The following is a 22,024-nucleotide window of genomic DNA, read 5'->3' on the forward strand; positions in this document are numbered from 1 at the left end:
GCATGAGCTGTTTGTATATTTTGGAGATTAATCCCTTGTCATTCGCTTTGTTTGCAAATATTTTCTCTCATTCTGTGTATAGTCTTTTTGTTTTGTTTATGGTTTCCTTTGCTGTGCAAAAGCTTTTAAGTTTAATTAGGTCTCATCTGTTAATTTTTGTTTTTATTTTCATTAGTGTAGGAGGTGGATCAAAAAAGATCTTGCTGTGATTTATGTCAGAGAGTGTTCTGAATGTTCTAATTTCATTCTTTTAGATGTAGCTGTCCAGTTTTCCCAGCACCACTTATTGAAGAAACGGTCTTGTCTCCCTTGTATATTCTTGCCTCCTTTGTCATAGATTAGGTGACCATGGGTGTGTGGGTTTATCTCTGGGCTTTCTATCCTGTTCCACTGACCTATATTTCTGTTTTTGTGCCAGTACCATACTGTTTTGATGACTGTAGCTTTGTAGCATAGTCTGAAGATAGGGAGCCTGATTCCTCCAACTTCATTTTTCTTTCTCAAGATTGCTTTGGCTCTTTGGGGTCTTTTGTGTTTCCATACTAGTGTGTTTCTCAGAATTAGGACAAAAAATTTTTCTCTTGTTATTTGATCCCCTTCCTATTTCTTCATGGTACATAAAATATATATAAGCTTAGAAATATACACACACACATTTCTAAATGATGGTTTGTGAGATTTAATCCAACTAACATGAGGTTTCTATGATAACACCATCTGTCTCCCCTCAAAACATGTTTATTCAACTATTAGCTTCATATTCCAGCAAGTCATTTTCTTCCATTGTTTGAGAATTTACCTTGTTTGATTACATAATTTCAATGTTTTTGTTCCATCATTGCAAACAAGAATAATTTTATAGCTTAAATTTTTTTAATCACAATTTTAAAAATTGAAATATATTTGACATAAAACATTGTATAAATTTAAGTTGTACAACTGTTTATTTGATCTATTTATATATTGTAATATGATTGCCACTGCAGTGATAGTTAGCACCTCTATCATATCATGCAATTACATTTCTTTTTTGTAGTGGGAATAATTAAGATCTAGTCTCTTAACAAATTTGATGATTATAATACAATATTTTTGTCTATAATTTTATAGCTTTTTAATATGTAGCTTGTACGTAGAGTAATTGTGTATATGTAGGCACTCTAACACACACAAACACACACACACACACATCCTTGATAATTTCTCCTTCAAGTCAAGTTTCTTAACCCTTCTTGGTTTAAAGCAATTGTTTTTTCGACGCTACTATACCACTCTTTATATCTTTACTTATTTATTATTACTCTTTTTAATGTATCAAGGTTGTATATTTTGTTGAATGTTTATATCTTTGTTGAATTTTAGTTCACAGGATAGACCCTCATATTCAAGAATTTTAACTTTGGTGGTTCTAAAGATTTGCAAGTTACCCTGAAGGTCTGTGACCTGTAAATATTTATCATTTTATTGGGCACACACACAATTTTGATTTTTGAGAGCTGTGAGTCTAGCATCCAGAATCAAGTCATTTAGCTAGTGAGATTAGCCAGTGCTCAGCACTTATGTTTCAATGTGACTTCATGGTTCTCTTCTTATTATGACTCCCCTGTGTGATGAGTCCTATTAGGTGGGATAGTAATACTTCCATAATCTAGGGCTTCTTAGGTTCCAAGGCTCTCCTCTTCTTTCTCTTGTTACTGGAGAGTAAGTTCCTTTAGTGCAAACATATTAGAGCTTAGCACTATTGTAACTCCTAGTGCTTAGCATGTTGCCTGGTATATACAAGTTGGAAAGTTAATCTTCTGCCTCCTAAATAATCACATACACACAGTGGTGCTCATGTGCATTTTCATGCACACACACACACTCACACATAATCTATATATAAAAGAATTATGATTTTAAAATAATCTGCTCTTTTGGATTCTCTATGCCTCTGCTTCATTTCACTAGGATGGATCATTGAGAATCGATTTGATCATTACCAGCTGTGATCATTGGCACAGATAAGCATGTAGGTATATAGTAGTGGGTCTCAAACATGGCTGTATATTAGAACCAGCTAGGAAGTTTTGTAAAAATCCTGATGCTTCGGCTGCATCCCAAGCCAAAGAGTCAGCATTTTGGGAGGTGGGAGCCAAACATCAGTATTTTAAATGCTTCACTAGCGGTTCCAGTATGCTGCCAAAGTTGACCACTGCTGTACTAGAGATTCTCTCCTAACAAGTGAAAAGAAAAATAAACACCCTAGATAAAAAGGCAACATCTGGAGTGGCGGAAAGAATGCTGAAGTAAGAATGAGAAAACTTGGATCCCAGTTCCAACTCTACTACTTACAAGCTGCGCATGTGACACTGGGCAATGTTCCAGCTATTGGTTTGTTACAGTGTATCAAACCACCCCAAAAGGCAGTAGAGTAAAACAACAACATTTCTGAGCATTTCATTATGCTCAGAAATCCCATGGTTAGGCATTTTAAAAGTGCATAGTGGGCATGACTTGTCTCTGCTTCACAATGTTTGGGGACTCGGGAAGATTTGAATGGCTGGGGCTGGAATCATCTGGAATCTTCTTCACTTACTTGTCTGGTGCCTGGGCTGGGATGAGTAGGCTCAACTGTGACTGTGGTCCTGAGTGCCTACATGAAGCCTCTCCAAGTGGCTTGGGCTTCCTAACAACATGGCAGCCTCAGAGTAGTAGGACTTCTTACACAGCAGCTCAGGGCTTCAAAAGTGAGTGTTTCATTAATCAAAGTAGGTGTTGTATGGCCTTTTACATCCCAGCCTTAGAAGTCACATGGCATCACTTTGAGTGAACTCTGTGGATGGAAGCAATCACAGGCCTGCCCAGATGCAAGTGGAGGGGACACAGAACTCAACTATGGGTGGCAGGTATATCAAAGAATTTGCGGTCATATTTCACTATTTCTACAGACAGGTTACATTCAGCCTCAGATTACCACTAGTATTTGTTCTCTATTGCTGTATCACAAATTGCCACAAAGTGGCTTGCAACAATATACATTTATTATCTTACAGTTTCTGTGAGTCAGGAATCTGGGCCTGGCTTGATTTCAGGGTCTCCCACGAGCTGCAAGCAAGGAGTTGGCTGGGCTGTAGTCATCTCAAGGTTTAACTGGAGAAGGATCGACTTCTAAGCTCACATGGATGTAGGTAGGATTTAGTTCCTTGTCACATGGGCCTTCCCAGCGTGGCACCTTGCTTCATTCAAGCATGCAAGCTGAAAAGCAATAGAATCTGCTCGTAAGATGGAAATTGTAGTCTTTTCTAACCTAATCACAAAGTGACATGCCATTACCTTTGCTGTGTTCTACTGACTAGGAGCAAGTCACTAAGTCCAGGCCACTCTCCAGGGGCAAGGATTAAACAAGGGCATGAATACTAAGTGGGGATCATTGGGGGCCATCTAACAGTTAACTTATCAGACTCTCCTAAAAAATGGTATATTAACCTTGGCCTGCCCAACATGCAGGCTTTTTATGAGAACTCAATAAGCTGGTATGTTTGGCAGTGCATTTCAAGATGTATATCACTGTACAAATTGAGTAACTTTCAACAGAGAATAATACATTGTGATGGTCTCAGAACAGCCTTTCCTCGGAGAGGGAGGGGTCTCTGCACATAAACTGGTACATTTATATAGTGGGAAGAGAATTTAAGTTCTTTTTAATCAGTAATTTCTCTGTGATTTTCTTTTCACTTGTATCTACCTAACATTGTTCAAATAAAGAGTATGACCTCTTGGTCCAGGAGAAATGGAATTTATTTTTTATTAAAAGCTTTTACTAATGCTTAGACCCATCGCATCTTGTACATTTCCAAAGCAAACTGAGAAAAAGGTCAATGTAAATGTTCTTATGAATCAAATCCTAAAATATTCACATCCTATAAAGGCCAGTCTTTAGATAAAACTGCCAAGAAATTCTTGTTTTTTAAAAAATGCTACTTTCTAGTTCTTGAGCTAGAGAGAATTTTTAATGGCCAGAAAATATTGACTGGTGGAGTTATGTGTGAGTTAACCCATTAAAGAAAGGTAAATGAGTATCTCAGTTTTTAAAAAATCAAACAGCTTTACTTGTAGATGTCAAATAATACTAGTAAAATGTTATACAGCGCAAAAACTGAAATCTTTAAAAATCAATGCTTAAGTGAAAAAATTTGCACCTAATAAGTATAAAAACAAAGTTATACATGAAGATGTATAATGTGATATTAATTTTATATAAAAATGTATATAACTTCTGTATACATTTAAGGAAAGATAGATGCCAAAAATGTTAAAAGTGATTATCTCTAAGTGCTAATTAGAATATTTTAATTTTATTTTCTTTGCGTTTTCTGAGTTTTCTACAGTAAACATTCTTTACGTTTATAGACACAGAGAAGCTGTAAAAACTAAAATTGAAAAGAACCTATATGTTTCCACTTTTTAAAATAATAATATGTGATCAGCAGCAGCACAGTGATGAATGGGAATAACATGATAATGGGAAAGCAGAACCGGCTTTGGAGACAAGCCACCCCTGGTTCTAGAAGGCCCTGGGCACCCTGGCAGAACCCCTAGGTTGCTTCTAAGCAGTTTAGACCACTGCTTTAGGCAGACCAGAACTAATAAGAGTGGAAATGCCACCACCACCCCTCTTTTTTTCTGCTTTAAGAAGTAAAATTCTGAAAGGACTACCACTGAAAGAACTACCTCTTGAATTGTTTCTGGTTAATAGTTAAAATTTTGAGTTGCATTCATTTAAGAAACAACTGAAGTTGAAGACAAGTAATATAAGCTGAATCCAGGTTACTAGCTTTCCTCCTTCAGTGTAAATCAGGATAAGGTGATTGTTTCCCATCTGCTCCCAAACCAGGTCACAGTAAAGCCCAGCCCACTCTTAAGGTCACTCCTGGCTATAATGGTAGAAACTACCTCAAACAGACTGCCTGAATGCATGTCTTGTGTCAGGGTTTTCTGGGGAACAAAACCTAAAATAGAAACCTGAGAATCAAGCACTCTAGCCACTTGGGTGAGGCAAAAGGAAACTGGGCAAGTAAAGGGCTCCTTAGCAAAACTTTGCCTGAAAGGTTGAAAAATGAACTCAGCACTACAAAGATGCTTCTAGAACCACTGTGCCTGCCTATTGCTTGACTGTTGCTGTATGGTTAAAGAAAATTTTTAATCAAAATTGTTGCAAAGAATGAGATAGAGACCAGCAAAGGAAATAAGATAAGAACAGTTATGTGGGGTTTTGTGAGAGGAAGAGAGCAAAAGAAAAATCTTTAAAAGGAAGATTCAAAGAAATGATTCATATCTTTAGTCTAAGTAGATTATGCGGCCCCTGGCAAGTACCTTCCATTTAGAACCACACAGAAAATGTTTGCTGAGTGAGTGAACAGATAGGGGTGGGAGGTGGGCGGATGAGTGTATTAATAAATAAGCAAATATTCTTTTGCTCTGCCAAAGAAACCCTCTTGTTACCCACTTGTGGAGATGAAGAGGGAGAGAAAAGTGCATGGTGACCTCCATAATCAAATTAATGTAGGATGCTTTATGATGTAACTCAGGGCAGGGCAGAGTTGAAAGCTCTCATTGTGACAAGGCCAGGAGAGGAATTCACAGAGAATGATGAATTTGTTAGGTAAACCTGACTGGACGTGGGAACGAGTGGAGTAAACCTTGAGGAGTGAGACATGCATGACTTCAGATGTTCTAGGGAAGATTTTATGGAGTCCTGGACAGTCAGGAGCTACAGGTGGAGAAACAATATTTTTGATCCTCTGTCCCTACCCATTTTAGAAAAGCCCGCCTCGCATATTACATTTATAACAATCGTTTTTTTTTGGGTTTTTTTTTTTGAGTTTTTATTTTATTTTATTTTATTTTCACACACACACACTGTATTTTATTTTTACAAGAGATAAATAGACTGACACGAAGCATTGTAAATGGATGACCACAACAAAAGGAACAATGATTGCAATTACCAAACACGAAACACACTCATGCTATGTCATAATATTGACATTCAGTCCAGTAATCCTCCACTGTAACAGCTCCTTTACTTTGCAGTGAAAATTGATTTGTATATTCTTCGCCTCTGAGTCCTTGTGGAATTTTTTTTTTTTTTATTCAAACAGAAAGTCACACAAATTATAATCATCCTCATCAGCACACTCAGTCCCATGTAATTAATTTTTTTTTCTTCATCTTGATCTTTTGTTGGCACTTTTATGAGTTCATCAGTTTTTCATTAGAGTTCTGAAAATGCTTATTCATTCAGTTCAGCAGTACAGTCAGTTACCAGAAACCTGTACTTGTCAGAGTCTTTTCCATGAATTCCTTGAAGATGAAACCCTTTTATAGGAACATATTTGCAAAAGCATCACAGTACACCCAGAACTGTCTGTAAATGACAAAAGACTTAAAAATGACCACAGTTAAAGATTTGATGAAAGTTCATAATAATGCAATTGACAAGGAAATTTAGTTATTTCTGAGATATACATTTTAAAGTAATAACTAGAATTATGACTTATAACATTATACCAGAACATATAAGATTTTTAGAAATTTCATGTAATGTCTGAAACATTTATATTAACATATTTCCATACAAATAACCCAATGAAAGTTTATAACAATCGTTTTCCTCCATCCTAAACTATCTCCCCACTTCTTGCCTATGTCTCTCCCTCCTTTCTCTCCTTCCTTCTGCCTCCTGTTCCTCTTACCTTCTTACCATCCCTCCCTCCTTTCTATCTTCCTTTTTTCCTCCCTCCCTTCCTTCCCCCTTCCTCCCCTCCTTCCTAATGTAATGAATTACATTATAGTTAAGAAAAGTGGTAGTGGACTTAAATGTCAAAAGAAGGAACTGCGCTTTAGAAGGTAGTAAATCAAGAAAGAACAACTTGTAGAGAAGTCATTCAAGAGGATCGTCAGGGCTTCCCTGGTGGCGCAGTGGTTGAGAGTCTGCCTGTCAGTGCGGGGGACACGGGTTCGGGCCCTGGTCTGGGAGGATCCCACATGCCGCTGAGCGGCTGGGCCCATGAGCCACAATTGCTGAGCCTGTGCTCTGCAGCGGGAGAGGCCGCGGCAGTGGGAGGCCCGCGCACCGCAATGAAGGGTGGCCCCCGCAGCTGGGGAGGGCCCTCGCGCAGAGACGGGGACCCAGCGCAGCCATAAATAAATAAATAAAAATTAAAAAAAAAAAAAGAGGATCGTCAAAGAAAAGTTCTTCAAAGCAGGGCTGAGGGCATTGCAGACAGGAAGTGCTGAATGTGCAAAGGAACGGAGGTATTATATAGGGCACAAGTCAATCAGTGTGGTGAGAAATGTGATTCATGTGGCCAGTGGCAGAGGACGAACTTGGAAGGTTGACAGGGGTCAGATTATTTATTTATATTTATTTATTTATCTATTTATCTATCTATTTATTTATTTATTTATATTTTTGGCTGCGTTGGGTCTTCGTTGCTGCGTGCGGGCTTTCTCTAGTTGCAGTGAGCGGGGACTACTCTTCGTTGCGGTGCGTGGGCTCCTCATTGCGGTGGCTTCTCTTGTTGTGGAGCACAGGCTCTAGGTGCATGGGCTTCAGTAGTTGTGGCACGTGGGCTCAGTAGTTGTGGCTCGTGGGCTCTAGACCGCAGGCTCAGTAGTTGTGGTGCAGGGGCTTAGTTGTTCCACGGCATGTGGGATCTTCCCAGACCAGGGCTCGAACCCGTGTCCCCTGTACTGGCAGGAGGATTCTTTTTTTTTTTTAGAATCTTTCTGATCTTTTTTATTTTTTTCAATGTACCCTTTCTTTTTTTAACATCCTTATTGGAGTATAATTGCTTTACAATAGTGTGTTAGTTTCTGCTGTATAACAAAGTGAATCAGCTATACATATACATACATCCCCATATCTCCTTCCTCTGGCTTCTCCCTCCCATCCTCCCTATTCCACCCATCTAGGTGGACACAAAGCACCAAGCTGATCTCCCTGTGCTATGCGGCTGCTTCCCACTAGCTATCTATTTTACATTTGGTAGTGTATATATGTCCATGCCACTCTCTCACTTCGTCCCAGCTTACCCTTCCCCCTCCTCGTGTCCCTCAAGTCCATTCTCTATGTCTGCGTCTTAATTCCTGTCCTGCCCCCAGGTTCTTCAGAGCCTTTTTTTTTTTTTTTAGATTCCATATATATGTGTTAGCCTATGGTATTTGTTTTTCTCTTTCTGACTTACTTCACTCTGTATGACAGTCTCTAGGTCCATCCACCTCACTACAGATAACTCAATTTTGTTTCTTTTTATGGCTGAGTAATATTCCATTGTATATATGTGCCACATCTTCTTTATCCATTCATCTGTCGATGGACACTTAGGTTGCTTCCATGTCCTGGCTATTGTAAATAGAGCTGCAATGAACATTGTGGTCCATGACTCTTTTTGAATTATGGTTTTCTCAGGATATATGCCCAGTAGTGGGATTGCTGGGTGGTATGGTAGTTCTATTTTTAGTTTTTTTAAGGAACCTCCATACTGTTCTCCATAGCGGCTGTATCAATTTATATTCCCACCAACAGTGCAGGAGGGTTCCCTTTTCTCCACACCCTCTCCAGCATTTATTGTTTGTAGATTTTTTGATGATGGCCATTCTGACTGGTGTGAGGTGATACCTCATTGTAGTTTTGATTTGCATTTCTCTAATGATTAGTGATGTTGAGCATCCTTTCATGTGTTTGTTGGCCATCTGTATATCTTCTTTGGAGAAATGTCTATTTAGTTCTGCCCATTTTTGGATTGGGTTATTTGTTTTTTTGATGTTGAACTGCATGAGCTACCTGTATATTTTGGAGATTAATCCTTTGTCAGTTGCTTCATTTACAATTATTTTCTCCCATTCTGAGGGCTGTCTTTTCATCTTGTTTATGGTTTCCTTTGCTGTACAAAAGCTTTTAAGTTTCATTAGGTCCCATTTGTTTATTTTTGTTTTTATTTCCATTTCTCTAGGAGGTGGGTCAAAAAGGATCTTGCTGTGATTTATGTCATGGAGTGTCCTGCCTATGTTTTCCTCTAAGAGTTTTATAGTGTCTGGCCTTACATTTAGGTCTTTAATCCATTTTGAGTTTATTTTTGTGTATGGTGTTAGGGAGTGTTCTAATTTCATTCTTTTACATATAGCTGTCCAGTTTTCCCAGCACCACTTATTGAAGAGGCTGTCTTTTCTCCATTGTATATTCTTGCCTTCTTTATCAAAGGTAAGGTGACCATATGTGCATGGGTTTATCTCTGGGCTTTCTATCCTCTTCCATTGGTCTATATTTCTGTCTTTCTGCCAGTACCATACTGTCTTGATTACTGTAGCTTTGTAGTATAGTCTGAAGTCAGGGAACCTGATTACTCCAGCTCTGTTTTTCTTTCTCAAGATTGCTTTGGCTATTCGGGATCTTTTGTGTTTCCATACAGATTGCGAAATTTTTTGTTGTAGTTCTGTGAAAAATGCCATTGGTAGTTTGGTAGGGATTGCATTGAATCTGTAGATTGCTTTGGGTAGTATAGTCATTTTCACAATGTTGATTCTTCCAATCCAAGAACATGGTATATCTCTCCATCTGCTTGTATCATCTTTAATTTCTTTCATCAGTGTCTTATAGTTTTCTGCATACAGGTCTTTTGTCTCCTTAGGTAGGTTTATTCCTAGGTATTTTATTCTTTTTGTTGCAGTGGTAAATAGGAGTATTTCCTTAATTTCTCTTTCAGATTTTTCATAATTAGTGTATAGGGATGCAAGAGATTTCTGTGCATTAATTTTCTATCAGCAGGTGGATTCTTAACCACTGCGCCACCAGGGAAGTCCCAGGGGTCAGATTTTGAAAAGGCTTGTGCGTGACACTATCAATAGCAGCTCCTGAATGCAAATATCTCCCACTTCCCTCGTAAGGGTATAATACTCCAAATGGCACATCCTTGTTTCAATCTGACTGATACAAACTCATACACTTCTCATGATGTCTGAGTGCCTTTGGATTCTGCCATCTATGGTGGGCTGCAACCATTAGGTGACACTGCCCATGTGGTTTAATCAAATCAATGTAATGGTGATCCAAATCGAGTTTAACTACAAACCCAAACTATGACCTGTGACCCATGGGTCACATGTTTGTATATGGGGGAGAACAGACCATGGCATGTCTCTTCACTGGGGATAAGTGTTGCTTTTTGGTCCACCTATTGTGCCCTGGTATTATTGGCAATGAAATCGAAGGTCAGCAGCTCAGTCTATGGAAGGAATTTAGAAAGGAGTGTGATGTGATTAGATCTGCATTCCAGAAAGAAAATTTAGGGCAGTTGAGAGAACTATAACTTTAGTTTAATTTATGGTCAGAATTTAGAACTGAATCCCCTTGTAGGATATGACTTCTTAAATCCTCACAACAGGAAAGGAAAATTTCTTAGCGTGCATTAAAGCTACAGAGGTTTAATGTTAATGAAATCGAGTAAACACTTTGGAATTTTTCACCCATTTACCATCAACACAAGGGAGTTGATAGCCTTCTTAAAGAAAGCCCAGTTTGACTGCCTAGACATAAATGATCTTTATTTTTCTTCCTTTTTTTCATGTTAACTCAATGGTTCTCAAACTTTGATGTGCATGAATGTAGTTAAATTGTATACACAAAACCATATATGCTGTGCTTTGTGGGAAATGATTGAGTCATTTTACTTTTATTTTTGGCCACACCATGGGGCATGTGGGACCCCAGTTCCCTGACCAGGGATTGAACCTGCGCCCCCTTCTGTGGAAGCACGGGGTCTTAATCACTGGACCACTAGGGAAGTCCCAATCGAGTCATTTTAAATCCATGAGAACTTTGCTTTATGTGCCGTCTCTATCCTCTAACCTAAGTTTAAGGTTCTCATTTCCAGTCTTGTACAATAGTCCAGGAGAGAGATAAGGAAAGCAGGACCCAGGGTGGCTGTGGGAATGGAGAAAAGGGCATAAAGTGGAAAACATTTGTCCAGGAGGCAGAAGCTTTGCTTCCTCATTCTGCCTCTTGTCTCCTGCTCACTGTTCTCATCATTCCCCCCTCTTTCTTTTGACCCACATTCTCTGTGCCTTCATGGTGCCCATCATTCTCAAGCTGCTGGCTTAGCAGTAAGCCTCTAGGATACTCTGGTGTCTGGGATGGATACACGTTCTTTCTCTCCCTTCCCCTCTATGGAAGGCAAGTGTTCATGGCAAGTTCTTGACCTGAGGTCCACATATTAAACTAAACTATGTTCTGGATCTGGATCTCCCACAATGAGTGTAATTTTTAAAAACTCTTTTCAGTTCCTCATCAATGAGCTGGGCATATTAATGGTACTGACCTCATGGTTATCAGGAAGATTATATTGGATGATAAAGGTAGCTTTTGGCACAATAACCTGCCAGATAGTAAGTGCTCATTACATGTTAGCTGCTTCTTCTATCCTCATGTCCAGGAGTTTTAAGGGTAACCCACTTATTTTTAAGTTTATGCAGAAGAATAATATTTTCAGATAATGACTAGGGCTGCACCTATGTTGGCTTCTGCCTTGATATTCTGCCAAAACCTGCTCTTTGGCTATGGCTTCAGTGTTTGCCTGTGGAAGGTTGAAAACTGATTGCCCTTTTCACTCTCATGTCTCATATTCTTGAACTTGACCATGACCAACGATGGTGTATGCAGGTAGGTCACCATCACACATAATCAGCATAACAACTTCAGTTATGCCAATAAAACCTGTCACTCAAATTTTCTGGGACTATTTAAATATTTGCTTTCGTTCTACAAGTAACTTAAAGTGAAAAATACCCATATGTGCTTTATATATTGAAACTCAATTAGTCAGTTGAAATAAATGCATACTTATTGCTGTGAGTTAACATGATAATTAAGGGTGACTTTTAAAGTTACGAAAATTATGTACAAAAATACCTAGGAATTTTCAAATAATTAGATGAATAGAAAAATTAGATTGAAACTTAATAAGAATATTAAGAGAGTGCATTAGCTGGAAACATTTAAGAATAGTATTATATACTTATTGAGCCAACAAATCCTACAAAAATTTAAATAATAAAAGGCAGAATATTCAAGATTAGATAATGTAATTTTAACATCTGCAAAATTGTTTGATAAACTTTCATTTATAATTATATACCAGATAATCTTAAGTTATTACATTCTTAAAGTCTTAAGAATTATATTTAATCTCACCTATTTCCATCTGGGCCATGAGTATATAAAGGAACTTTATATGTTTATAAATTTTTCTCATCATAAAAGAAAGCAGAATACTGACTTTACACTTCAACATTTCACAAGGAAGAATAATTTTAAATTATATATAATAACATCCACGATTAATCAACTTTAATCCAGAAATAATAAGTAATATAAAGAAGAGGAGAAAGCAACAAAAAGTGCCTATTTATAGACCCTACACAGTGACTGGCACTACCTAGCCTTGTGCAGTGTATAACCTGAACTACTGTATATGGTGCCCCTGTATATTTGGTGTCAGCAGTGGGCAGAATAATGACCTTGATAACAACCTAGGAGCTGGCAGTGCTGAGAAATGATCATTGCTGAACTATAATGTCAAAAATTTTAGTTGGTTACTAAGATTTTCAAGAATAAAATGTTCATAATAATTGCTTTTCAGTAAATATTTTAATATTTATTCCTGTAGGCTAGGAGTTCATTCTGAAATATGATGACTGCCTTCAGCAGAACATCCATTTTAACACACGGTCATTTGGTAATCAGCCCAAATGTATATTCCACACACCTCTAAATATATGTGGATTTTCTTTTCTGTATTCTTTTTCTTGTTACCATGAGGATAATAATACTTCATCTTAGTACAGTATTCAAGTGTGCAAATTTTTCCTTTCTTTATTTTTCTCTAATCAAACTGAGCTTAATTCATATGAGCTTCCACTTCTCCTAATAGCAGAAAACACCATCTGGCCAATTCAAAATAAACTCAGCTCCTTTTGGATTAAAAGTTTCTTCTAGGTAGGTAATCAGTTCCATTCAAGGAGTCTCTTCTCTCTTCCTTCCTTTTCTTCCTAGGACTGATCTGACGTCCACAGCACCACTCCTGTATCTGATATAGGGCAGCCAATGCTTAACTCTATAACGAGTTGTCAACACTGGGACTCAGGACTGCCAGATCATCTCATATGATCAGAGAAACTAGAAACCCAGAATTTTACATAAATGTCTTTCAATTTGTAAATATTGGCAAGTGTCTATGCCTCCAGATCCACTTGCCACCCTTCTTTTTTTTTAAATTTATTTATTTTATTTATTTATTTTTGGCTGTATTGGGTCTTTGTTGCTGTGCGCAGGCTTTCTCTAGCTGCGGTGAGTGGGGCTACTCTTCGTTGCGGTGCGCGGGCTTCTCACTGCGGTGGCTTCTCTTGTTGCGGAGCACGGGCTCCAAGCGTGCGGGCTCAGCAGTTGTGGCATGCGGGCTCAGTAGTTGTGGCTCGCGGGCTCTAGAGCACAGGCTCAGTAGTTGTGGCGCACAGGCTTAATTGCTCCACGGCATGTGGGATCTTCCTGGACCAGGGCTCGAACCCATGTCCCCTGCATTGGCAGGTGGATTCTTAACCACTGTACCACCAGGGAGGCCCTCACCACCCTTCTTGACTCTGCTTTGTGCAGGGAGGCTGGCCTTTAGGGTCAATATCAAAGGGCTGCTTTGCCTTCCAGCTTCCTGTTTTTGTTTTGTTTTTTGTTTTGCTTTGTTTTGTTTTTAATTTTTATTGGAATATAGTTGATTTACAATGCTGTATTAGTTTCAGGTGTACAGCAAAGTGAATCAGTTACACGTATACATATATCCACTCTTTTTTTTTTTTTTAGATTTTTTTTCCCATATAGGCTCAGCTTCCTGTTGAGCTCAGCCAGTGGGAGTCAACAGCCAGTGTGTGATGGGGGGAGGGAGGACTGATGAAGGAGTGTTGCTTCTCCATCTCCCGCTCTGCAAGGTATTGGGTTGGCTTGGGCTGGCCCTGGCTACTATCCTCTTCCAAAGGCTCCTGTCCACAAGCCCTTCCAGGGATGGGATTGTGACGGCTCCCTGCAGTTACAAGCCCCAGAGTGTCTTGCCATTCTCTGTTGTTTCCCTTAACTCTGTCCATATTCCTATAAAAAGTTTGTTTGAGAATGCCATGTAATTCCTGCCAAAACCCAGGTTGACTCAGAATCTAATTCAATCTTTACTTTTCTAGTTATATGAGCCAAATAAACATAAACTGTATGGGCCAAATAAAACCATAGCTATAGATTTTCTTCATGGGCTGTACATATTTTATTTATAGCACCCCTAATGACATATACTTACCTAAAAAATTATTCTGAATTCCATCAAGTATCTATATCTATATTCCAGTTTAGGGGAAATAAGACAGATAGAAGAGCAAGTTAAGTGACAAGATACAAAATATGGGACATTGTTCTATAAGACAAATGACCCAGTTTCTCCATCAAATCAAAGACATGGAAAACAGGTAGCTGGGCAAGGGGAACCACTATAGAATAAAAGAAACTTAAAAGACAAAATAACCAAAATCAACACATGACTCTTGCTTAGATCCTGATCCAAACTAAACACCTTTGAGTCAATCAAAAAATTTTAATATAAATGTGGTATTATATAATATTAAAGACTTGTTAATGTTTCAGTTTACTTATCAATTACAGATGTTTCATGAAGCACCAGTTAGAGATGCATAATGAAGAATATGAAATGTCTGATGTCTGGAATGACCTTTAAAATACTCTAGCCAAAATTAGAAATGAATAAGTGGAGGAGGATAAATGAAAGAATATAGAAAAATTGTGGCAATAGTTGAAGCAGGGTGATAGTATGTGGGGATTTATCATTCTCTTTTCTCTAATGTTGTGAGTGTCTGAAATTTTCCAAAGTAAAATGATTTTGAAAATGCGAAACAAAGATTTCCTTGTTTGCACTTAAACAAAATTCCACTATAGAACAATGCCGTGACCCAAACTCTGTACTAGATTTTTCTCTTCCTAAGAAATGCCCCTAAGGACTCTGTACCCCAGGGAAACCTTCTTCCATCCATGACAGTTCAGCCTTGCAATGTCCATCCAGAATGAGCTGGCTCCGTTCTGGTGTCCCTGCTCCTATTCTTTTGTCTCCTACTTGCTTTTACTTCCTTGCCCAGTTCATTGGATTGACCTTTCTCTCTGGCCTGATTTAGGGCTTAGCCCTGGACATTGGCTCTCCCTACACCCTGGCCATGTCTACAAATTTCCAACTACTGTTTGTGACAGGCGTTGGAAAGTACCAAGTCTAATCTAAGAGACTATCAAGCCAACTGGTGGCCACCAGTCTTTTCTTTCTGGAAGGATGGACTTCTAAAGGAAGACTACCACAGAGATTTTGTGACAAATTCATTTTCTTGTATAAATGGTGAAAATCAGTATCATTATCTTTGTTTCATAGATGGGAAAATAGAGAAACATAGAGAAAAAGTAAGAATAGAAAAATTGATCAGAGACAACAAAAAGTTCTTTGGAAATGTTGATACTATAAGTCAAATTGCTCTAACTGGCAGGTATCATTTATAATTCTATTTTAAAATTCTCTAAAAACCCAGTTTTCTTCCTTAAGGGCAGTTGCTGATTAGTAAAATTTAAAGCTGCACAGTTTTGTGCACAATTTTATACAGTCACACACACACATGCACACAAACACACACAATTCTGGTCCAATTAACCTTTTTAAGACTATGTTTTTACTCTTTGAAATATACCATTATATTTTTTATTATCTATACATATGTTATGTGTTATTCATGAAATATTATTTCTCCAAAGGTAAGCTTAATAATTACCTTACATGCTAAATGATTTAAAATTAGATTTTTTTAAAGATGGCAGGACTGGGGGATACAATGTATTAATTGATTTTTAAGAGCTGGAAAATAAAAAGAACTAAGTACTCCATCTGAAAACTCCAAAATTCTTCATTCATATGTGATATTCTGTAAATTATTTTAGTTTCAATTAGTTAAAATAGTAACAATTTTAACACAAAATACATACATCCTTATGCATCATTATTAGAGTGCTAAGAAAAAATAATGCTTCCAGATTCTAGTTTGTTGATCTCCCCATGTGGTCAAGTTCATTCTTGTTTCCAGTTGTTGGCTTTTGGCACATGGCTAGATTTAATGATATTGTGCAAAAGTCATTTGACTTGGGTCAGAATTCAAGCTCTGGTCTTGCCAATTAGCAGATATGGAATAGCACATGCCTGTAATATGGCCTTGGGCATGGTCTTTGACATTTTTGTCTCAGTTTCTACATCTATGAAATATAGACGTAATAGAATACCCCCGACATTGGGTTAAAACGCAAAACGTGTTTTGGCACATTGGAAGCACTCTCCTGTGTAACTCTTAGCCATTATTGTGTATCTAGGAGTGAGTCCCTTAACCTCTTTGATTCTGTTTTCTCATCATAACAATGAAGACAACATCTCACTTACATGTTAAGGATTAAATGACCTAACACATGTGAAAGTGCACTATTCTAAAAATGTAGTTTATCATTTTGATTGCATGCCAAGATTCATGCTCTGACATATCATTGACAGTACTTTCTACTCTGAGGAAAAAAAAGATATATAGAAATTGAGAAGAAGGACTTTCAAGCAAGCACTTAAAACACCTTTTGCTAACCAAGCGTGAAAATAAGCCAGCTACACTGTCTTTTAAGTGATATGCATTTTTAAACCAAAGCCCTGCTGGAAGATACACACACACACCCACACACATACATACATGGAGATAGCAGGGTGGTTTGGGGTGAGAGGGGGAGAGTGGAGACAGAGGAAGACTTAGAGCTGAGTCAAAGAGTTTACAGAGGAAATAAGTGAGCCCAATGAGAACATGAACATGTACTTTTAGTAAGTATATTAAACAGGACTCTTTCCATTGCAAGCGGCAAGATCCCAGCTCAGACTGGCTTCAGCAAAGGGGTTTTTATTGGTTCATGTAACTGAAAACTCTAGGGATAGGTCATCTTTAAGCATGACTCAATCCTGAAAGGATAGTTTCCCCAAGGAAAATCAGTATCCTTTCACCAGAAGATCAATGAATGGATAGTGGGGAGCCAAAAACAATACATGTCCACAACAGGAAATATTCCAGAAATGATTGAGAATGAGAAAGGCAGAGCTCACACTGTCGATATATTTGATGGACACAGATATTCAAATCTTGGAGATTTATCAGGGTTCTGCTGAGGACATAGATCCTGTGATCATATTATTTGGCCAATTTTTATTTTACTAATACACAAATATTCTCAAGAAGATAAACACAAATTGCCTAGCACGCGACTTGGCGCATCATTATGTTAGCTTTCTTTCTCACCCTCTTCTGTACTCACTAGAAATAGATTTGCTCTAAATCAGTGAGAATATTTTGGCTACAAGCATTAGGAAACCAACATGGCTAAAGATAATTGTGCCACGGGTCCCAAGAGTTTTCATCTCCTCAACTCAAGAGGCCAGTTGAGTTCTGAGATGGAAATTTCGGCCCCAATTCTAACTCCTCAAGAAGGAAGCCTGATGGGTCCACTGGGCCCAGGAACTACCACTGATCCATCCAGTCAGCAGTGGCCAGGGGGCCAGGGCTACCTACTGTAAAAATGGTGCAGATGCCCACCTCTAGAGCCAGTGAATGAAAAAGTGGAGAGACTCAGAGAAGTGGAAATCATTGTGAGAGGAGGACACACAAAAGTATCAATGAGAGAATGTTCTTTTAAAAATAATGAGGGAGGGCTTCCCTGGTGGCGCAGTGGTTGAGAGTCTGCCTGCCAATGCAGGGGACATGGGTTCGAGCCCTGGTCTGGGAGGATCCCACATGCCACGGAGCAACTAAACCCGTGAGCCACAACTGCTGAGCCTGCGCGTCTGGAGCCTGTGCTCTGCAACAGGAGAGGCCGCGACAGTGAAAGGCCCGCGCACCGCGATGAAGAGTGGCCCCCGCTCGCCGCAACTAGAGAAAGCCCTCGCACAGAGACGAAGACCCAACACAGCCAAAAATAAATAAATACATTTAAAAAAAAAAAAAAATGAGAGAATTCCCTGGCGGTCCAGTGGTTAGGACTCTGCACCTCCACTGTTGTGGGCCCGGGTTCCATCCCTGGTCGGGGAATTAGATCCCATAAGCTGCGCAGTGCAGCCAAATTAATAAATTAATAAATTAAATTAAAAATAAAAATAATGAAAGCCTCCTCTAATGAGGCCCTGCCCCTTTAATGTTTCACAAGCATCAGTGGGACTAAAAACAGTGACTGGCAAGGATACCATCAACATTTCTCCTCCATTTAGCTAAGGAGATCTTCAGGCTGTGAATTGGCCTGTTAGCAATCTGTCATACGCAGGAAGATAGCCAATTCACTGGCCAAAGGCAGCTGAATGCTAATGAGCCCGAGAAGCATGCACTAAAAGAGAAAATCGGTAACCTTCTATCCAGGAGACCTATAAATCCCCCATCTGGCTGCATGCAGGTTCCCTCCACTGCGGTGACCAATCTTACAAAATAGAAATAGGCAACAAGTCACTTTTTTTACCTAGTAGAGGACAAAATAAGATAAAAACAAATAGAAAACCAAGCTAATCACCTCCTTTCCTTTCTCAGTCCTAGCTTTTTTCTTAAGATAAACTTCTTGTTTTAGAAAAGTTTTAGATTTTAAAAAGTTGCAAAATGGAAGAGACTTCCCATGCACTCTGCACCCAGTTTCCCCCATCGTTAACATCTTCCATGAGGATAATATATTTGTCACAACTAATGAAGCAATATCGTTGGGTACATTATTATATATTATTTATTAATGTAAGTCCATATTTTATTCAGATTTTCTTAGCTTTGCTTAATATTCTTTTTCTGTCCCAGGATCCCATCTATATGGGATTCTACATTACATTTAGTTGTCGTGTTTCCTTAGGGTCCTCAGTGACTGTGACAGTTGTTCAGACTTGCCTTGTTTTTGATGACCTTGACAGTCTTGAGGTATACTGGTCAGGTATTCTTTAGAACTGGTGTGTTTGTCTGATGATTGTTTGTCTCTTTGGTTTGTCTGATGTTTTTCTCACAGTTAGAGTGAGGTTAGGGTTTCTGGGAGGAAGACCGTAGAGATAATGTAGCATTCTCCTGCACATCACATCCAGGGTACAGACTATCAACACGATTTATCACTGATGATATGAAACTTATATGGCTGATGTAGTGTTTTTTAGGTGTTTCTACTACAGTTACTCTTTTTTCTTCTCTTTCCATACTATACTTTTTGGAAAGAAATTACTATGCACAGCCCATAGTAAAGGAGTGGGGAGCTATGCTCTCCCTTCTTGAGGGAGCAGTACTTATATAAATCATTTGGAATTCTGTACAGGAGATTTGGTTATTCTCCCTTATTTATTTATTTCTTCAAGCATTTATTTATGAATATGGACTCATGGATATTTATTTTATACTTTGACCCATAATTCAATACTGCCTTATTTATTCTGTTGCTCAAATTGTTCCAGCTTTAGCCATAGGCAGCTCTTTTGGCTGGCTCCTGTGTTTCTTTGACACACCCCTTTGTTGTTATTGTTTTTAGCACTTCCTTACTTACTGGCACTATAAGATGCACCAGGCATCTTGTACATTCCCTGCCCCAACTGTAGAATCGTAGTTTCTCCAGGGAGGTGTGGTTCTTTTTACTGCAAAATGGTATTATATACTAAGATCTGGGCGCTGGGTGTGTCTGTTGCGATTGGGGTATTGTTATTTCTAGGCCCTCCCAGCAAACAGAGCTTGAAAATATATGTGTGTCTATATACTAACTTGTGCATACATACATACCTATAATTATTTCTATATTTAACCATCTGTATCTATAGTAAGCTAAACACAAGTTCATAGTGCTATCTTCAACTCTAATTCAGTATCATATGGTTCATTCTAGCCTCTCCCTCTTGTTTACCTGTAATTTCTCACTCCGAAGTGAGATGCCTGGCTCCTCCCATCCACTATCCATTCACTTATTGCTCAATCCCAGGTTTGCTTTTTAAAATAAAAAATAGATTGTAAATCAACTCTACTTCAATTTTAAAAGAAAGTATTTGTCACCCTTAAAAGAAGAAAAAGATAAATACACCCCCAGCTGAGAGATAGAGATAATTGATATTGGCTCAAACACACCTCACAGAAGTCTATCTGGAAGAACTCAGTTTTTTCATTCTCATTCTTATTGTTTAACTTCAAATGTTAATAATTCCTGACCTCTCAGGAGCAAACATCAAATGGGAGGGCAACTGGTCATCTAATGACACTCTCCTTCAGTTTTCAACTGGAATTGGAGTTGAACTTGAGCATCTTTACTTCTAATTGGGCTTTACAGGGGCAGCCCTAGAGCTAGAAAATGTGCGTTCTAGAAAGGGCCTTTTCACTAGTGATAGAATAGTGATAGTCACTTTATCTCTTTGGCCTTAGTTTCTTCATCTGCAATTCATTCACTCATACATGTATTACATCACTACTCTTTCAGTCACCATGAGAGAAGCTCTGCAGAGAAATGCAATGGAGGCTCCTGTGAGGTGGTACTTAAAAGTTTTAAGCTAGGAAGCTGACATTTTAATCTTGTTAACAAAACCCCAGCAATTTCACTTCAAGGTATCTTCAAGGATGTTCACTGCAGAATTGGTTGTGAAGAAAAATATCAAAACAAGCTCATTATTTATCATTATAGGACCAGATAAACAGATGTTTAATTGTGCAATGGAATACTATATAGGCGGTAAAAATGAATGAAATAAATGTGCATATATGAACATGGCTGTTTCTTGCAAATATAAAGTTGAAAGAAAAAAGCAATTTGTAAAAACACATACAGCATGATACTATTTCTGTAAATGTTAAAACACACAGAACTAAAATTATACATGTGTAGTAAAAGTATGAAAATATGGACAGGGAGAATAGACATCAAGTTCAGCTTAGTGGTTACCTCTGGTGAGGGCAGAAAGGGGGTTGAGGAAGGAGTACCAAGAGGCTTCCACTATATCTGCAAAATTTTCTTTATTAAAAAAATTAAAAGACCAGAAGAGATTATGGAGAGATGTTGGCAGCTGTTAATTCTGGGCTGTGGCCAGACATACGTATTTAATATTCTCTATACTTTTCTATTTTGGATATGTTGAAATATTATTTTTCAAAAAGCTGCTCACAGTTTGCTTTGATCACTGGGGAACCTCAGGTCACCACGGAGGCAACTTTGTGAACGTCCGAAGTCAGCCACCAGGCTGCCTCACTGTCCCTTCACCTAAAGAAGTGCTCACATCCTGACCCATGGTTGGCTTCTCTCTGTGGCCTCCCCTGTCTGCGCCCTCTACCTCAAGAACAAACTTCTCTCCTTTTTCCATGCCCTGCGATTTAGCCATCTCCTGTGTTGCGTTGGCCCCAGCCCTCAGAGTCTCACCATTTGCCCAAGCCAGATTATCCCAGAATTGTCTCCAAAACAATTTTCTTCCTAAGACAGAGTAGGTCCAAAGTAGTAAAATAATAAAAAGTTCACCAACTCTGTCTTTGTATAGGGAAAGTCTCCAGGTTGAGTCCTTTTTGTTATGTAGATGTCCATGCCCATCCGCTGCCCTGATGGAAGGAATAACCCAGAACTGTTCTGCCATAGCAAGGGTCCCAGGTGATAGCTCAATGGGTAGAAGCAGGTATGATGGAGGTGATGAGGATTCTTTCAAGGAAAAACTGGTTGCTCCAGCTGCTGGGGGTGCTATCATCAGACAGTGTTCTGCTGTCAGCCCTTTCAGGGATTGTGTCAACTGCAAAGAGCCACCTCACCCAAGGTCACACCCTTTCTTGGGCAGCCCTCACCCAAAGACAGTGACAGGTGTATAAAGTCCTGTTCATTTGGCTACCAAATGTGGAACATCACTTATGGTCCATTTTATCTCCC

This window comes from Balaenoptera physalus (assembly GCF_965194825.1).
Source record: "Balaenoptera physalus genome assembly, chromosome: 7".
Lineage (NCBI taxonomy): Eukaryota > Metazoa > Chordata > Mammalia > Artiodactyla > Balaenopteridae > Balaenoptera > Balaenoptera physalus.